This window comes from Amblyomma maculatum, chromosome 2 (genome assembly GCF_055883805.1).
Source record: "Amblyomma maculatum isolate TAMU_Amacu chromosome 2, ASM5588380v1, whole genome shotgun sequence".
Classification (NCBI taxonomy): Eukaryota; Metazoa; Arthropoda; class Arachnida; order Ixodida; family Ixodidae; genus Amblyomma; species Amblyomma maculatum.
Window position 1 is genome coordinate 51737388 of NC_139345.1, and position 14962 is coordinate 51752349.

The window sequence follows — 14962 nt, forward strand, 5'->3', positions numbered from 1 at the left end:
CAGCTGCAGCACACACCCCAGTATCGTCACTACTTCCGAGGAGGACGAATTGCCGGCCTGCGCAGACACGACAATCGCAGCAGCCAGCCAAGGTGCCTCTTCGAAACAATCGGGCGGTGGCGATAAGCGCGCTATTCGCGACCCTCGACCGTATAGGAGCGTGACTGCGCCTACACGCACGTACTTCGCACTGCGAGAATGTAACGCACATTTCCCCGTTTGCTCCGCTGTTGTGCCGAGACCGGAATACATGCGGCGTTTTTTTCCACGATTTTCGCGCGTCGAAAACTGCCGCGCCGACGCGACGCCCAGCTCGAGATACATGGAACGACGAAGCGGCGCGAGCGCCGCCGCGGATACCTCGATGCGAAAGCAAATGCATCAGCGAGCGGAAATAACCGCAGAGCGAGGTACGTGAGAGAAGCGACGCTGTCCCTTGTGGTAAAATCCCGAAAGTGCTCATTCTAATGCTACTGTGCTAAATGTAGAAAGCGTACATAGGTGCGCAAGGATTTGGCTTGCTCGAATGAACGAAGATACTTCGGAATGCCCGCTCGGATACCAGCGGCACGGTTATTTTGTATTTATTTTTGCAAATTTCACTCCAGGGAGCAAACAAACACACAGCGATCCGAGAGTAGGTCGTATACTCACAAAAAAGCGACATTCCGTGCTTGATTAAGCGTTTATTTTTACGATAACCACATTTCTGCGACCAAACTGCCCCATACCTCGTCAGCCATGGCGGCCATGTTGACAACGGCCGCTCAAACCGGAAATTCCAGCTTTCCGCGCTCCTATTGGCTCGCGTCGACAGTCGTTTCCGGTTCGAGAGGACGCCGCGCCGCCCGCGCGTCAAATATCTGGCTGGGCCAGATCGGTGGCGGCGCGCGTTTTTTCTGACGCGGAGCGTCGAGTGCGCGCCGTCGGGCGTAAAACGCCGGTTTGACGCGGCAAAAACGCTCCATGTATTCCGGCCTTTAAAGCACTTGCCCCGCTTGCAGCGTGCACATATGGGCGAAGAGTGCCGAGGCACAGTCGTCGTCTTGAAGTGCCTGGCTCGCGTCGATGCATCGTTCGTGGCATATCATGCATTACTCCGTGGCACCTCGCGTCGTCATCGCAGCGGCGGCTGACCTTTGTACATTCCCCGCGCGCGCCTTAATTGGCGACGCTCTTTCGCTGGAGTGCCTTTTCGGAGCGGAATGATAAAGCTATACGCGTCTAAGACGACCGAAACCCCTCACACAGAAAAAAAAAAAAAAAGAAAAAAAGGGAGGGGGGAAGGGGCGCTACGATCGAGCACCGCGTGTCCGACAAGGTTAGCAGGGCCTCAACTTCGTGGACATAAAGCGCTTGTTACACTGCGGTGCGTTCCACCCGTAACGGATGCCGTATTCTGTGCCAAAATGCGACACGAACAATAGACTAGACGATGTGAGCCTTGAGCAGTGAAAAACGGTGTTCCGCACTTTAGGGCTCGTTTTGACAATTTTGTCCAGCAATTTGAAATAAAAAAAGAATTAAGTTCGTAGGTCACTCTGGAATGTTTCTTCCGATGGCCGGAGTATCTCAGCCATGCCCACACTCCACTGATTCGAAATTCTCAGTTCCACGTGCCACGGAAGCCTTGGTTGAAACGCGTGTATATAAGCAAGACACACCGCTACATAGCCAGAATTGCGCCGAGTTCCCCGTCACGAGATTAACCACATCGCGCAACGAAACCTCTTGACGACGAGCTGGATGGAGACCGTGCTGCTAACGCGACGTGTTGCGCCACGCGGGAACAACGCTTCGAGAGAGAGACGACGCGGTGCTGCTCCGATAGCGAATCGCGTAGTCGAAGCTCCCTCGTTGAAGCAGCCTTGCGGAAGCGCGGGCACCCCCGAGAAGGAAACACACCGCCGCGAGGCGCATTTGCATCACACTGGGCCACCGATGCAGCAGTGCTCTCCAAGGTCGCCGAGACTCCGGCAGGGAAGAAGTATTGCTAATGGCCGCGCAATGAGCGGTCGAGACCAAGGAGGATATATCCTCCTTGGTCGAGACAGACAGAAAGAGGGAGAGAGAAAAACATGTGCAGCGTTTTGTCTCCACTCGCTGGCTCATGTCTTGGCATATCGTATGCACAACACGTGGTCGACTGGTCAGACTCTCGTATTGCGCAAAGGGCGACGAAGCACGCGCGGACGGAACGGGATACGAGAAACTGCATAGCGGCTGCTCTGCCTCGGAACAATACATTTTCTCCCATTGCCCGAAAACGTACTCGCGGGTATCCGTTACAAAGATTAGGTATGGCTTCCGGCACATGACCCTTTTTTAAGCAAAATATAGACCTCCACGCGCTGCTGCGGTCGATGTACGGGCATAGCTACAGTTTACATTTCCATTTATCGCGACGAGGCAGGCAAGAAGCAAGGGTCACGTGACGAAGGCGCAAAAAAAAAAAAAAAAAAAAGAGGGGAGGGGGGGGGGGGGGGGCTACCACGTCTTGCGACAGCGACTCGGGCAACAGCTACCAAGCCTACAAATACAAGCGCAAGTGCAGCTAAGGGCCGGCGCTCACACATTCAGCAGGCTGGGAGAGAGAAGGCCGACTAGAGACTAATCGCCACCGACACGGTGACTACTATTGACCCGCAGCTCCCTCGTTCCCCCAATGTCTTCATTCAGTTAGGTTGCGCAGCTCAGCGGATGGATATCTACAGCAAAAACCAACGCACACATACAGAAAGGAATGCGCGGGGCACCACAACTTGCACTGCGTTCCTCGGCCGCGAAGTAAATTAGCTGCGACGAAACCTTGCCGTTATCACCTAGGGGCGTTGCACAAGCGTCTCCACTCCACAGGCGCCATGCACGCCGCTATTGCGGGCAGGGCGGTGCTATAATGCTCGGGGAGAGACGCGACGGGGGTTGCTGCAAAAGAGCCGACCGCGGGAATCGTTATTAGGCGCCTCCAGTAATAGACGTCACGAACCATGCGCCAGGAGTTTTTTTTTTTTTTTGGCAGATGCTCCGTAAAACGAGCGCATACAAACGAAGAAGCTTCCGTTCGGCAATCGGTTGTTTCGACTGCGTTAACGATGGCTGGTTCTCCCTGCTGCGCTGGCGGACTACCAGTTCTCGCTGCGTTACACTTCGTCAATATTTCATTCGTTTAGGAATATAAAACATCGCGACAACTGCCTTCCCTCCTGTACTTTTCAGCTGAAAGTGTGCGTCGTAATTTGCTGTCAAATTATTATTTTCCTTTTAGCTTTCGAGTTTCTCGCGTAAGAACAAACAAAACATGTTTTACTGCGACCGTGTGCAACATAGTTCATAAATGGGACTTCCTTGTTTCATGACCGAGTACGAAGCTATGTGCAGACTGAGTATGAGAAGTCCGGCCCTTTTTGATATTTATCGTTTGCGCTTTAAAATCTGATGAATGTACACAAACATGGCTGACAATGCAGGGCATGCAGCACACGCATGGTGACACCTGAGTAGCGCTCAGTTACAGCTGAATATTTCCGAGATAAACGCACGCGGAGAAGCGCCAGAATGGAAAACAGAACCCAAAATGATCCGACAGACGTAAGCAAGGCAAGGCCGCGACTGTGACCGAGAGTAATGGCTTTATAAAACGAAACAGCCTGCGATGAGAATAGTTCCACACCAAAATCAACATTTTTCTTGGCAAAATTCAAGAAATAACGCCGGTCGTGTACAGGTTATTTATTTATTTTTTTTTCGCGTTGATTATGCTGCCATCTGATGTACAGCGCACGCATACATTAGGCTGGAGATCGAATGTGAATGCCATTCGAACCTAATTACATTAAATATTCTTGTGTGTCAGCCGACTGAGGACATTAGGTGCCATTTTTCTATTCGGATGACATTGAATTCGCTGCCACGACAGGGCCATAAAACGCGCAAGAGTAGTCCGGCACTTTCGTTACTCTCAGTTAGCGACGAGTAAATAGAGAGGGGGCACATATACACTCGCGCTCAACGAGCTAGGCGGCGCACCGCGCAGAAACAATAAACTACGCTAACACACGACTGTGGGGCTCATCGATTGCAGTAAGAGCAGTAAATGAAAACATCCACGTGAGGGGAAAGGTCAACACTTTGCACCACAAGACCGAGTCCACATTTGGGCGTACCCGAGGTAATTATGCACCTCACTCCTCCACCCCACCATTCGGAAAAATCGCAAAATGCACGCGTTTCTCTCGACCAGTCGGTGCTCACGGTGCTACATCGCTACGTTCGCAGCAAGTCTCACCTTTACGCAAACATCGCTGGAAAAAAACCGACACCATATCACCGGCCTGCTCCTCTCGTTATAACAAGATCTATCCACCAGTAACCCTAACGCGGTCCGTCGACAAACATTTTGGAACCCGCAGTTTTCACCGTCAACATTCGGATGCAAGAAGGACGGTACAATACAGGAGGCTATAGTGTTCCTAAGCGACCATGTGCAGAGAGAGAGCTGAACAAAAAATCGCAGCTTCCATCCAACTTGATGCTCGAAACAAACAGTAAGCAACGGCTAACAAGAGACGCGGTGATGTTCGCGAGAGGAACCCAGCACCACAGCGCAGAAAGAAATGAAACGCGGAGGCCGGGCAGTACGCCACCGCTTAGCAAATAATCCACCCTTAACCGCTACCCCACCCCTACATCCATGAAGCAACTTAGTTCTGCCGCAAGGTAAACGCCTACCGTAAGCAGAAATAAAGACGTAATAAAAAAAAAAAGATATAACCTCTCCGGCACCGTAGTTACTGAGACTAATGACTACTAACATGACCACTTCAACCTACAATAGCTAAATTCCCTTGACCACGCCTCCCAGAATTCTTATTTTACTGTGTCTGTACCACATTTGTTTACTGTGGCTGAATTTGCCTGCACTGCTGGATCGCTTTCGACTTCTCAGTGCTGCATGAACTGCAATGTTTCCTTATAGATTATTTTATCTCCCGACGTCCTCTGTCTCCCTATGTCTCTAAAGGGAAATACAATGCCGGATGATTACGACAGAACAACAGACCAAGGAACGAAGCACGCCCGTAGAGCGCATATAAGAGACACCTAGCTCCGCCTTTACAGGTATGAGGCGACAGTGCAGGCTACCGTTGTAAGGCTAAAATCTGAGAGGAAGCAAAGAAATACAAATTCCGAACGTATGGGGAATCGAACTTAGACTGCGAGATGAGCACGAAACCGATACACCACAGAGCAACGTTGCTACAAACAAAACAAAAAGTACATTTAAGGTAATTTTGCACTTGCTTGCATGCAATTATAGCGCCTGCATGCGGCGCCCACAGAAAATTCGCGATCGTACAGCTTCGTGATCGCACTGCGGTGCCGCAACAGATGGAGCGCAACCAGCATAAAATGTACGCTATTCTCGTATAAATGGACCGGACGCGTTTCTTGAACTTCATGTGCGATGGATACGCTGCCGCATACCAACCAGAGTATGGTGAATACGTTCCGGAAGATCCGAGAGGCTCACTTAACCAACCAATACACACGTCTTTTTAAGACACTGTCGGGTCGCCGCCTCCTTGTCCGGCTACACATCCAACATACCACCCTTATGGAAGATCGTGTACGCCTCCCTTTCGAGTGGAGATGCGTCCCACGTACGCCCTCTTCCTAACAACACGACACGTGAAGACCACAACGGCCGGCGCCTGGCGCGGGCGGAAGCCCTGGGCCGCCATTATGGGTCAAAACTCGGCATTTATTATGTGGACGCCTCCGGCCACCACTATGGGGGATGGTTACACGGCCGCAGTGGTCCACCAGTCCAAAACTGTTAACGGGCTTACATTTCGCGCCCGCGACATAAAACTCACGCGGAGGAGGTCGCCATTGCGCTAGCAGCTACCCACACTGATTCCAAAATAATTATCTCCGACTCGCGAGGGACCTGTCGCAACGTCGAGCAAGGCTGGGTTCATACCTACCGACTACTTCAAAATCGCACACCGGAACTTTGTATGGGCTCCTGTCCATATGGGTCTCGAGAGGAATGAGGCAGCCGACGCTGCAGCCCGGGCGCTTCCTTTCCGGGCTTCCCATCTCGACCCCCTAGATCAGGATCTCGAATTCGAACCCGCGTATTCTTTTATTATCAGTCTTGCCATAGCCTTTACCCTCGCCCGAGTAAAGGTCTATCTAAGACGGAGGAGCGGCTTCTACTCAGTCTCTATACCAACACTCTGCTATGCCCGGCAGCACTCAAACATTTTAATCCTTCCTTCACGGGCAATTGTCCGCACTGTGCGGAGAAGTCTTCGGACGTCTACTACATGATGTGGACTTGCCTATCCAACCCAGCTATTCCTCCTCACGCCAACCAAACTCGGGAGGACTGGGAGGCGACCCTGCTCGGCTGCTATGGCTTGCAGGCCCAAAAGGCCTTGGTCGAGCGCGCCGGGCAGCGGCCGACGCCACTGGGGTCCCCCGTACTAGGGACCCCACCTAGTATTTGTAACGGCCGGATTTTCGAAGGTCCGGCTCATGCATACCTTCACCGCTTTTGAAACATTAAACGTTTTCACCACTACCACCGATACCAATGAGGGACGCATGAAGTTTAAAGAAGCGGCGTCCGTGCTTAGCGGTGACGTCATCGCCTGGCAGGCAATGGGAAAAACAAAAATAAAAAATTATAAAGTAAAAGAAAACACCGTCTATTTCTAATAAAGCCCCATTGAGGGGCTTTAATTTCTAACTCTCTCTCCCCCACCTGGGGTGTGGCTGCTCCTGGCCCTACGGGGCTGGGACTGGTAGGTCACTGCCGCTTGCGGCGGGGGCTAGCCTGCTACCATATCTGTTGTAGGCCGTCACTGCACCCGCCACCGTTTCGGCAGTGGACGACGGCTGTTGCTACGCGCGTCTTTCTCCCCCTCTTCTTTTTCTTTCTTCTCTATTTTCTCTTCTGTCCGGAATACAACTGTGCGCTGTGCGATGTTACCGCACGTTAAAAATCCCCAGGTGGTCGAAATTACTCCGTAGCCCTCCACTACGGTTCCTCTTTCTCTCTTTCCACTTTCACTCCCACCCTCATCCCTTCCCTTACGGCGTGGTTGCGGTGTCCACAGTAAACAAGTGAGACAGTTACCGCGCCTTTCCCTTCTCTGTCCGCAAGAGGCAGCGGAAGTGGCTCAGCTACCCCCTTTCACTCCCACCTTCCTCCCTTCCCTTACGGCGCGGTTCAGGTGTCCAGGGCGGCAGTTCCTGGCCCTACGGGGCTGGGACAGTAGATCAACGCCACTTGCGGCGGGGGCTAGCCAGCCACCGATTTTTTTATCTGTTGGAGGCCGTTATTGCACCCGCCACCGCTTAGGTGGTGAACGACGGCTGTTGCCCCCCCCCCCCCCCCCCCCCCCTTCCGCGCGTCTTCTGTCCGCACGAGGCAGCGGAGGTGGCTCAGCCACAGAGCCAGTAAGCAGGCCCGTGCATTTTATTTTCCTTCTTTCTACAGCCACAACAAAAACAGCTTTCGGCCCACGCTCTTCGCATCATCCGTTCTGCGGTGTTCGCGATGGCGGCAGCCATCGCGGCCCTCTACTCTCACTTGACACGATCGCGTGACGAGTCTACTGCTACTCGCGCAGTTTCGGGCGTCAGGTTGCAGCGCAGGCCTGAGGAGATGCGGTCGGCAACACCCACCGTAGCGGCAGCTTCCACTCTCCGAATTCTTCGCTTTCGGTGGTCGTAGCCGCCACCCGTTTGCGATGCTTTCGAAAAGGCAAACAAACTGCGCGTTCCGGAGTAGGCACACCCGTGGGCAAAGCTACACCGGGGTCAGTGCCTAAGTAGGAATTTCTGCGTAATAGGCACCCCGCTGCGGTGGCTCAATGGTTAACACTCTTGAACAGGAGAGCACGTGTGCGAACCCGAACGGTGGTTGCGTTTAGTCGGAGGCGAAACCGGAAGGCGTCCGTGTGCTGTGCGATGTCAGCGCACGTTAAAGATCTCCAGGTGGTCGAAATTACTCCGCAGCCCTCCCCAACGGCACCCCTTTCCGTTTTCACTCCAACCTTCCTCCCATCCCTTATGGCGCGGGTCAGGTGTCCAGACAATGCGCCTTTCCTATAAACAAAACAAAATTTACCTTTACACCGGTGTTGTATGCCTCAATGTCTTTTACCTGTGGCCACGAGACCCAAGGGGCGTCTTTAATAATTATAATAATAATGTTTATTTGCATCAAGTAAGTCCTCCCTATTCTTTTTCTACTCTTTTCTCTTCTGTCCGCACGAGGCAGCGGAGGTGGCTCAGCTACAGAGCCAGTAGCAGGCTCGTGCATTTTCTTTTCCTTCTTCCTACAGTCGCAACTACACTCTGGTCGCTTCACAGGAGACGGCTTAATCTTTTAAGTTATACATGGTGCCGCAATCATTACACAAGGTGCTCACGTTTCAGTTTTCTTCAGTCAGCGGTTAAAACGGATATGCATAATAAAGGCGAGACGGGGGTGGGGACCAGGGAAGAGCGGAGCGGCAAGCGGACAAACGCCGCGCACGTCCGGTGGCCGCAACGCACGATTATCCCGTACCTCTCGTGCTTTTCGCAATCACGCGCCCAGAGGGAGGTTGGTCCAGTTTGTTTTTTTCTTTCTCTCTCTCTCTCTTTTTTTTTACTGCAAGTTGCGCAGAGCCGGCGTTATATGACGGCGCTCGGTCGACGACCTTGCCCCTGTTAGCGACGGGTTTCTTTAACGCCCGCCGTCCCACTGGCGCGCTTCTACTTTCCAGCACCGAGACAGAGATTACAAGAGGCTTGATGAAAGTGGCAAAAGGTCCTGGGCACAACAGCGCGAAAAGATCGCCACTAACACGGATCGCCATAGGAGCCGTGGGGCACCCAACCCCCAAGGGCGGCCATCTGACCTCGCCAGTGGAATGCTTTCCTCGGGACAAGGCGCGCAGCAGAGGACACGAGAATGACACGGATATGGTTTGGTTTGGTTTGGTTTGTGGGGCTTAACGTCTCAAAGCGACTCAGGCTATGAGAGACGCCGTAGTGGAGGACTCCGGAAATTTCGACCACCTGGGGTTCTTTAACGTGCACTGACATCGCACAGCACACGGGCGCCTTGCTTTTCGCCTCCATCGAAAAGCGGCCGCCGAGGCCGGGATTCGATCCCGCGTCTTTGGGAACAGTAGTCGAGCGCCGTAACCACTGCGCCACCCCGGCGGGTGACACGGATATGCGTCGTCATTGTAAGCCATCTGGCTTCCAAAGTTACAAGAAATGGTCATACGTGACAACTCGTTAGGCCTCACCGAATGCTCACTTTGCTCAAGCGTGCTAGAGAGGCCATATTTCGAAGCCGCTACACAAGGTTGTAAAGTTAGGAAGAACCCGCAGCGACACTCGACGGCAGATAATTGGACTCAAAGCAGCCCGAAAGAAACGAGATTCTCTGGAGCCCCTAGGCAGAATGTATTCACCGCGAACAAGATCAAATGGCCTCGGAGCCCGAATTGCCACACTGTGCGCTGCGCGGAACAAGGTGGGGTGTGTATGTGTGTGAGTGGAGGAGGGGGGGGGTAGGAACGTCACGGCAAGTGCACACCACCACACCCGAGTGCCACGGGTGACGCAAGTGACGCGCTGGAGCCTTCCAGTGGGATATGCTCTGACCCCTTCGTGGCCGCCAGCTTCGCACGCGAGGCGTGGCGACAGCCGAGTCCCGTTTTCGTAACTCCTCCGGGCAACAGCGCAGGGAGCGAAATTCCGATTAGGCATTCATGCGAAGTGAAGGGTGAGGGCAAAAGTAACGCACACAAGCGAAAAGCCCGCCCTTTCTACCGCTACCCGACACGGCTCTGCGCGCGCGAAGCGCTTGAGTGCTGCTGCCGAAATCCTTCGTGTCCTTCCTGAAAACTGCGCTGCACCATCAAAGACGCTGAACATGACGTGACCTTATCAGGGGTCAGGTCCCGAAAGGAGTCCGTCGGCGACCGTTCGCAGGAGCAGGGTCAGCGCAGTGCCGTTGACCGTTAAGGGAAGCGGCCGTTCAGGCTAAGTCGTACAGTTCGATGCACATTAAAAGTGAACACAGCAGTATACTCACAGCGAGTCACATCTCGCACCAAACTGTGCAGACATCCATGTCGCAGCAGCAATAATGAGAATAATATTTATTAGGCGTTCCCCATAAGCGTGGACGATACTGTACGTCGATGCTTTCTTTTTCTTTTTTTTTTGCGATCTTGCTCGGTCACTGCTAAGGACCGAGTTCTTTGCGTCACTTCATGTGAAAGCGGGTCGCAATTATAGCTCGGTGCCACAGCTCGCGCGGCCAACCACGGAGCCGGCACAGCCTGTCCCACCACCCTGATTGGCTCGACGCTGCACGCTTTTAGGGAAGCGAAAAGCGCAGAAAGCCAGGGCCTCGCGCGCTTCTGTTGCCCCGGACGACGACCGGACAACAAGTCGTCGTCGCCGCTGTCGTCACAGGAGAGGGGAGGCCGCGCGACTCCGCGTCGTTGCATGCGCGTCGAATCGAACGACGCGCGTTCATACATGCATAAGCGAGCCGCCCCCTTTTTTCAACTCTAGCGGGGGCGGCGGCCTAGCGCTACCGTGATGTCGAAAGCGAAGCGGCTATTTCTGCCTTCGCTGCCACGCCAGAGATATGTTTTTTACGAGCGTCGTGAAGGGTGAACTGCGGATTAATTTAGGTGGCACCGAAGAAAGCAGGAGGACGTGTCGGCACATGGGCGGGTGTCCCGCTTTCATTTTTTTTTTTTTTTTTTTTTCGTTTCGCGACGATGCGAACGCGGTCGTCTCGCCCAGAAAAGATACTGGGGACAAAATTTTGGGGGGCGTTCGGTGGGAAGCTGCGAAAAACGGAAAGGTCAGCTGGGAATGGCGTGACGGATATACACCACTCTCCAAAAAGGGGCGCAGAAAGGGTAGAAGCCCACGTTATGGGAAGGAAGGTGTAACTAATGCCAGGATAGGCGTAAATGGTGCAAGTTATGCTGGAAGTAGGTGTAATGGAATTAATCAGAAGCCGTAGTGTTCGGGGGCCAACAGACACGACTGGCGCATCGAGATGGTGAAAAGGAAGCGACCGAGGTCATTTCTAATGTCTTACGTCGTCTGCACAAACAAAAATAACGCTAGCACAGATGCGGCGCAAGCGTGTCAAAATATACGGCGGCAAAGCATACAGCAGCATGGCCACGCATCCGAGAAGCGGGGAGCGATGCGGGTGTGGTTGCCAGGAGCTTCAAAGATGCAGTCTTTCCCATGAGCCTTCCCAGCTCGGCAGGCGTAATTAATTATCAGGCGAGCGGCACTTCCGGGAGGCCGCGCATTTTACAAAACTGTGCGGAGCGACCTAAAATTATGAGCGACTGCAAAAAGCCAACGAGCAGAGTAGGCGGCGTGACATTAGACCTCAGCATGGCTAACTACTAAGAATACGCCGAAAGTAAGTCGGCAGTAAACGGCGGTCAGCGCCCTTACCATCGAACAGGAGCAAAAACAAGTGCAGGCATTTTATAATTAGGGAAACTATTTATAAAACTACAACTACTCCAATACACTCATAGGTTTGAAAGTCCCCCCTTATAATCAGCCAAATCTAAATATACGACTGCCTAATCATTAATCGGTCGAGCCCGCGCCCCCGTTCATGCACATTTTCTTAGATTCACTGGACGGCAGTCGATGAGGCTCAGCGCGCGGTAGAAACGAGGGTGGGGGCAGTCAGGCTCGAAAAGTGGGCAGGGCAAAACCAATCACTTGTGTACCGCAATGACGAAAATAAACCTATAGAGAAATAAAACACAGCGGGACCAGCCACTACAATCGCCTAATTAGCTTAGCACGATGAGGCAAAATGCAATTGTCGCGTGCCACGAGGCATACACGCACGCCCAACTGCTAATACAGGCAGCTGAGGTAGTGCAACTCTTATTTTGCTCTCTCGCCAGCTCACGAAGACGGACTCTACGCGAGCTATGTATAAATAAATAATTAAAAAAAGAGGATGAGGAGGGGGTAAAGGCTTCCGCATTTGGGCGTAGTTATGGCATTGTGGCAAAGGCGACACGAAAGATTGACCACCCGCAACACAGAAAAAGTGAAAATAGTCGCGAAGATTAAAAGGCGGATACTGGGCGCACTGTCGGTTTATTATTTTTTTTATACTGCTGCTGGCGTGCACGTACGCGACGAATGAGCCACAGGCGTTGGCGTCGCGATTTTAATCAGCCCTAGCGCGCGCCCTGGTACCACCGGGTTCTCGTTCTCGGGTCCGAACACACAAGCGCTCGCGCCGCTGCCGGCTGGTAGGTATATCTATCGACCGACGTGGCGGCGGCAGACGCGGGAAGAGGCGAAAAAAAAAAATGAGAGGGGGGGGGGGGGAAGACAAAAGAACGAACAAGCGAAGCGCGGGGGGGCCAGCAGTGCGTTCGGCATTAAACTTGCCCGTCGACGCTAGCTCCACCCTTTCTCTCACAGCACGAGCTCGTGTTTCTGCGCACGCACTCCGCGAGCACAGTGAAAATGTCAGCGCATCGATTAATTTCTTCTCTCCCATTCTTTTCCGGAAACTTCGGGCTTATTTTCCCTCGCTTTGGCTCTCTCCCTATTTCCCCATATTCGTGCACGCTTTCCTCTTTTGGGGAGAACAGACATATCGCGTGTGAATCGCGACGGCGAATGCTGGACGGCTTTCCCGCACGGCGTGCTTCGCTCGAGGAGAAAGCGCAGTCTCCGGCAGCCTCAAGGTTTCTTCGCGCCACTAAAAAGTTTCCAGATATTTTCTCGCTTTGCTCCGTGTTCCGCAGGAGGAAGCTGGAAAACGGTTGGCTGCGAGCGGTCTGTGCGGAGGTTGAACTGTTCTGTAAACACGTTCATAGGCTGGTACACAGATCAGCAGCGAATGAAAGCAGCCGGAACTATTCCCGTAATAACAGGATACATTACGACCGATCAACGCACTCATTCGGTATTGCATGATTCGATCATGAACTCAAGGTAGCACAAATGGTCCCGATTTGCACACAGCCGACAGAACGGGTCAGCTGACATAAGCGCTTGGGTTTCGTTACAATACCACAGGGCCCGATGGAACAGTTTCCTTACTCTGCTGGAGAGCGAAATTTTGGCAGCGACAATGACGAGACAACCTGTTGTAGGCGGCCCTACCTGCTCTAATGTTCTTCCCTATCACGAAATGGGAGTGCCGGGTCGCGCGGCTCTCTCGCCTCGAACGCCGCCTCTCGAAGCGCCGCGCCTCATCCGAAGCGCGAGCCACCTCGACGGAACATCATCTCCGCTAAAAGCACCCGGCGCCGGCGCGTTCAGCCGGGGTAGGCCACGCGCAGAGCCTCACGGCAGCTGCAAAATACACGAACATATGTAATATGCAAGAGAATGCCGTGAGCATACGCAGCTCTCCCGCCTCGCGCCGGCAGCTATGCGAGCGCGCTGGTGGTATTGCCCGCTACCAAGTCCCCTCGCGAGCAGCTTCAGAGAAGATTGCCGCCCAAGCGCAACGCCAACTTCCTCGTTTCTCTTCACTGACGCGTGCAAAAGCGATAGGCGCAAATCTCGATAGACCGCGGAGTGGCTGGGATGGAACGATCCCAAAAGCAGGACCAGCGGCCAGCAGTCCGGCCGGTGATCGCCGCTGAGAAGCAATCGAAAAGACGCGATCAGAGCGGCGTTTGCATGCTATACATCGTGCCGATCGGAGGCGTGCTTTCTGCGCTCGCTAAGCGTCGTGTAAATCGGCCCGGATTGCAAACCGTGGAGGAACGCGAAGAGAAAACGAGCAGCGATGCCGACGGGCCCATCACCACCGCCGTGCTAGGCCTAACCGGTAGATCGGGCAGAAAAAACTCACCTAAAGTACGATGCTCTTGGCGCAGCTGTAGGGCTTGAGTGCGATGTCTCGGTGGACACTTACAGGTCACACTCTGCGGCAGCTAGCACAGCGGCAAGGCAAATTGAAGCCACATAAACCGCGGCGGCAGCACAGCAAATTCAGACGCAAGATGCAGAACGAACAGGAGTGCGAGATCAAAGCTATCCCAGCATGCCCAGCGGTGGCATGCGTGGCGACATCTGTGGCTTGCGCGTGAAACGCCGTTTGATGGCCGCCTGTGGCCGCGTGCCGGTGCGGCCGGTGGTGTGCGATGATGAACGTGCCCAGCCGGCGGCAGTACGGCGACGTGGCACTTCGTGGTTTGCCTCGCGCATTGCGCCTGCACTCTGTGACATTTCGCGCAGCTGCCGTATTGTCTAAACTGAGCCTACGATAGCGCGCTAACTGCGGATCTCGTCGTCATTGCATGGAAACATGTATTCATAAATATGCTGCGAAATTCTTCCGAGATTCATTACCTAAATCGGAGTTTTGGCCTTCTTGTTTATGGTTCTAGTGATGAGTACGGAATCAGGTAATACATTTGTGGTGCTTAAGTTGAGGGGAAAGAAAAAAAAAAGCCAGGGAGCGCATTTCCCAGGCAGAGGCTTTCTTCGTGGTTTGCCTCGCGCATTGCGCCTGCACATTTCGCGCAGCTGCCGTATTGTCTAAACTGAGCCTACGATAGCGCGCTAACTGCGGATCTCGTCGTCATTGCATGGAAACATGTATTCATAAATATGCTGCGAAATTCTTCCGAGATTCATTACCTAAATCGGAGTTGTGGCCTTCTTGTTCATGGTTCTAGTGATGAGTACGGAATCAGGTAATACATTTGTGGTGCTTAAGTTGAGGGGAAAGAAAAAAAAAAAGCCAGGGAGCGCATTTCCCAGGCAGAGGCTTTCGTTTCAAAAGTTTGCCTCTTCCGTTTGATGCCTGTCAGCAAGTCTCTTGGAATTTCTTCAGGGAGTTTAGCGTTTCAGTATTTGTTTTTATAGCAGTATATACACTTTCACATGCATGAAACACAGATTA

At 53.1% G+C, this 14962-nt stretch overlaps 1 protein-coding gene across 3 annotated transcripts in view; it reads right to left on the reverse strand.

Annotated features, from left to right (window-relative positions):
* The window catches only part of LOC146198625 (heterogeneous nuclear ribonucleoprotein K-like), a 55816-nt gene extending 41693 nt beyond the window's left edge, over window positions 1-14123 (reverse strand). Inside the window, exon 1 of one of the 3 annotated variants that reach the window (XM_084594140.1) lies at window positions 13907-14123. The gene's annotated coding sequence lies outside the window, so the exon portion shown is untranslated. The remainder of the gene's footprint in view (window positions 1-13906) is intronic. The other 2 variants (XM_084594139.1, XM_084594138.1) reach the window with 2 other exon arrangements.
* Between the last annotated feature and the right edge of the window lie 839 nt (window positions 14124-14962).